We start from the raw sequence: 4,651 nt of genomic DNA, 5'->3' as shown, positions 1-4,651 counted from the left end.
GGCGGCTGGGAGGTGGTTGTAACGAGCCGAGATCACGCCACTGCACTCCAGCATGGGCGCCATTGAGCACCGAGTTAACGAGACTCTGTCTGCAATCCCGGCACCTCGGGAGGCCGAGGCTGGCAGATCACTCGCGGTTAGGAGCTGGAGACCAGCCCCGCCGACACAGGGAAACCCCGTCTCCACCAAAAAAATACGAAAACCAGTCAGGCGTGGCGGCGTGCGCCTGCAATCGCAGGCACTGGGCAGGCTGAGGCAGGAGAATCAGGCAGGGAGGTTGCAGGGAGCTGAGATGGCAGCAGTACCGTCCAGCTTCGGCTCGGCATCAGAGGGAGACCGTGGAAAGAGAGGGAGAGGGAGACCGTGGGGAGAGGGAGAGGGAGAGGGGGAGGGGGAGGGAGAGGGGGAGGGGGAGGGAGAAGGACTCTATCTCAAAAAAAAAATAAATAAATAGTCTAACATTTTCTTAAAGGCAGCTTAAGGAACCTGAAAACTTGCATTTGTTACATCCAGCATAATATTCTTCCTCTGAGTGTTTGCAACAAGTCCAAACAAACATCATCAACACATGCCTTATCAGCTATTATGAGTCAGAACTGCCAACCTAAATGTGAAATAAACAACCAAAGGAGCAACCATGTGGAGCAAACAGCACCACACAGGGTGAAGAACATGCTCCGCTGGGGAAAGCACAGTAGAGCGGCTCTTCAGTGGAGCATGGGCAAAATGCAATATCAGGAATCTTGCAGAATCAAAGAGAAGGCCGGACAGGCAGGCTCAGGAAAAGGCTGGAATCAGGAGCTCCAGGGCTTCAGTGCCGATGTCTCATCAGGGCCTACATTAGATTCCCCTTGCTGTTGTAATAATTACTGCAAATATGGTGGCTTGAAGTAACACAAATTTGTTCACCGATGATTCTTCAGGTCTGAAGTCTAAAATCCAGATGTCAGCAGGTTTGCTTTCCTTTTGAGGGCTCCAGGGGAGAATCTATTTTCTGCCTTTTCCAGCTTCTAGAGGTTGCCACATTCTTTGGCTCATGGCCCCCATATCAAATGCCCTTTTCGGCCTTGCTTCCATCATCACATCACCTTCTTCTAGTTCTGACTGTGATCCTCCTGCCTCCCTCTCCTAAGGACCCTTGTAATTATATTAGTCTACCAGGTCAATCCATATAATTTCCTCAACTGCTATAGTCTGAATGATTTTGTTCCCCCAAAACCCATGTGTTGAAACCTACTCCATACAGTGGTGGTAGTAAGAGGTGCAGCCTCTGGGAGGTGATTAGATCATGAGGGCTCCATCTTCATGGATGGGATTCATAAAAGAGGCTTGAGCAACCTGTTTGCTCCTTACACCATGTGAGGAGACAGCTAGAAGTTGCCATCTATGAATCAGAAAGCAGACCCTCTCCAGACACTGAATCTGCTGGAGCCTTGATCTTGGACTTTCCAGCCTCCAGAACTGTGAGAAATACATTTATGCTGTTTATCAGTGACCTGGTATCAGGTATTTTGTTATAGCAGCCCAAATGGACTAATACATCACCTCAAATCTTAACCTAATAACATCTGCAAAAATTTTTTGCTGTTTATTTATTTTTATTTATTTATTTATTTATTTTTTGAGATGGAGTCTCGCTCTGTCACCCAGGCTGTAGCGCAGTGGCATGATCTTGGCTCACTACAACCTCTGCCTCCGAAGTTCAAGTGATTCTCCTGCTTCAACCTCCTGAATAGCTGGGATTACAGGTGTGGACCACCACGCCTGACTAATTTTTGTATTTTTGGTAGAGACGGGGTTTCACCATGTTGGTCAGGCTGGTCCCAAACACCTGACCTCATGATCCACCCACCTCAGTCTCCCAAAGTGCTGGGATTACAGGCATGAGCCACCGCGCCCGGCTTTTTGCCATGTAAAGTAACATATTTACAGGTTCCAGGGATTAGAAACATGGATATCTCTGGGGGCTGTATTCAGATGACCATGCGGCCAATCACTGGAACAAATGACCTCTGTTCATTCCTCCATCTCATATATTTCTGCCAGAGATTCAAAGTCTGGTAAGATAGTGTAAAGGGCCTGGCTGTGGCCAAACACCGACAGCTCATCCAGGGGTGTGTATCCCATCCTGACTTATATCCCACCAAACTGGCCCACAAGTGAGGGAGAATAACTCTTTAAACAAAATTCTTCTTTTTTTTTTTATCCTCAAATGAGTTATGTTTGCCTCGCGCTAATAACTTTCACTCAAATTAGAGCAGTAATCTTCCATACATAAGTATATTCCCTGCCCAATAATTCAAAGAAAAAAAATCCAAAATGATTAGTAAAGAAAAATAGAAGAATTAACAGACCCTTTACATTTGTTTTAAAAAGTGTTTAAAGTTTGTAATTCCTAGTAGGAAAACATTATCTGAATGAATACCCTAATGGCAAACCTAATGGCAAACTGTAAAATGCTTCAGCTGTATTTGGGGGAGAGGGGTAGGGATTATCTTCAAAGCACCCCAGCTCTCTTGATGAGAAGGTACATTGGTTTGTATTCTTGTGACATCCATAAGGTGATCTAGGTTGCTTTTCCTTCAGCGAGGGCTTTATTTATCAGAAGGGCATTACGCTTGACCTCCAAATTTGGCTGACAATTTACTGATGAGATTCATAACCTTTGGGTTGCTCTGGTATTTTGACACATTTGCTGGGTTCTGAGCCACATCCTGGAAGGCCACCATAACTTCTGGATCCTGCATGGCTGCAAGAACCTCTGGATCACTAAGAATTTCATTGAATCCAGGCATTACAGCCATTCCAGACATGCCCCCTCCCATTCCAGGCATTCCTCTGGGAAAATTACCAGGCATTCCCCCAGGAAAGCCACCTGGAAAAGAACCATACTGAGCTCCTGACTGTCGTCTGGCTTCTTCCTCTCTCAGGGCTCTCTCATGCTCTTCTCGAGCCTTTTTAACTCGTTCTACTCTTTCTTTGATCTCTCACTCTTCACGTTTTCGCTCATACTTTCTCCGATGTTCTGCAATTTTCTGTGCCCTAGGTTGAACTTCTTTCAGCGTTGCACTAGCATCTTCATCATAATCCAATTTACAGGCAAGGGCAAGATCATGGGCTGCTCCTTCCCAGTGGCCTAGAAGTCTGTGTGCTTTCCCCCGCCACTTGTAAGGCTGAGCTGAATCAGGATTTCTTTCAATGGCTCTGTCACAGTCTTGGGTGGCAGCATTTGGCTTCTGTAATTTGACGAAGACACTGGCACTCTTGGCATACAAAATGGCCAAGCGAGGATTCAGCTTGATGGCGTCTGTCAATAAGTCAATGGCTTTCTGGAGTTCACCATCATTTAGGGCTTCAATAGCAGCCACTTTCTTATCATTTGCCTGATCCATCATCTCCTCCGTTATCTCCGCATTTTCATCTCCCATTTCTTGAGGAGCATCAGTGTCTGGCTCAATCACACCTTCTTTATCAATTTCTAGATCACTTTCCTCACTTGATGGTTTGTCTGCCTTTAAGTCTTCCTCCACCTTCTTACTATCAGGTTTTTCTTCCTTGGTATTTTCTTCTGATTTAGCTTTCTGAGTAGCAGGTGGTACTTTACCTCCCATGCTCTCCACCCACTCCCTCAGGAAGCGCATTTCCTCGGTGTGCAGAATGCTCGGATCCTGCTTACACATTTTCACAAAGGCCAGAAGCTCGTTCACTTTGCAGGGGTCCATGGTAGGGAGGTGGTGGGCGAAGCTGGGGGGCTGCGGCCCGGTTCCAGGCCCAGGTGCTGGCTTGGCATGACCGCGCAGAAGAGGGCGGCTGCCGCGAGGCAGAACAGACTAGAACCTCCCTGGCTGCTGGCTCCTCCCACCCAATGGTCTCGTGACCCCGGGTCCTCTGCCTGCTCATTGCTACTCCCTCTGCGCTGCTCCTGCGCGCTCCTTAGAATCTTCTAGAAGCGTGGCTGTTCGTGCTGTTGCCTGCCTCCCTTTGCATACATTCTCATATTCTTAACTAGGAACCAGCTCCCTGGATGGAGCAACCCCAGAAATGCGCGCCTTCAAGGAGGTGGGAGATAACATCCCCTCTAGGAAGCCACGTCCAAAAGCATATTGTGTGGCTGCATGCACTGAGCAGAGCTCAACGCCCGGACCCTCTAAACAAAATTCTTGTCAGATTCTAGGGGGAATGGATACTGAAGAGCCAAAACATGCGCTGCCTCCATTTGGGTTGGAGAAGAGGAGGTTAACGTATGAGGAGAAGGACGTTATAGCTTTCTGAAAATATGCAAAGGCCACGCTGGCTCTGAGGATGTCACAGCTGAACAACCCCTGAGAGGTCACTAAGCCTCTGCTTGTTCAGGGGAGAAAGTTGTGGCCCAAAGAGACCAGCAAGTGAGCAGCTGAGCAATCATGTGGAGAAGAAAGAGAACTTTCTGGATGAACACAGAAATAGGGCTAGAGCCAAGAACTGTTGCAGGAGACACTGTGGCAGAGTGTGAAAAAGGCTGTCCACGGCAACAACAACCAGTTCTGTCATACTGTGACCACTGATGTCATACCAAGAGCTGTGCTGCACGCTCTCGGGCATGGCTCACTCGCCCTTTAACACAGAGCAGGAGCTTCATCACTGTACCCATTTTACATGCAGGAAATGGGGA

At 47.8% G+C, this 4,651-nt stretch overlaps 1 pseudogene; it reads right to left on the bottom strand.

Moving 5' to 3' along the window:
• Positions 1 to 2,555: 2,555 nt before the first annotated feature.
• On the bottom strand, positions 2,556 to 3,745 carry LOC101151948 (hsc70-interacting protein-like; annotated as a pseudogene).
• Between the last annotated feature and the right edge of the window lie 906 nt (positions 3,746 to 4,651).

The sequence above is a fragment of the Gorilla gorilla genome, chromosome 7 (genome assembly GCF_029281585.2).
Source record: "Gorilla gorilla gorilla isolate KB3781 chromosome 7, NHGRI_mGorGor1-v2.1_pri, whole genome shotgun sequence".
Lineage (NCBI taxonomy): Eukaryota > Metazoa > Chordata > Mammalia > Primates > Hominidae > Gorilla > Gorilla gorilla.
Note: the sequence above shows the minus strand (reverse complement) of the source record. Positions and strands in the feature narration are given on the sequence as shown.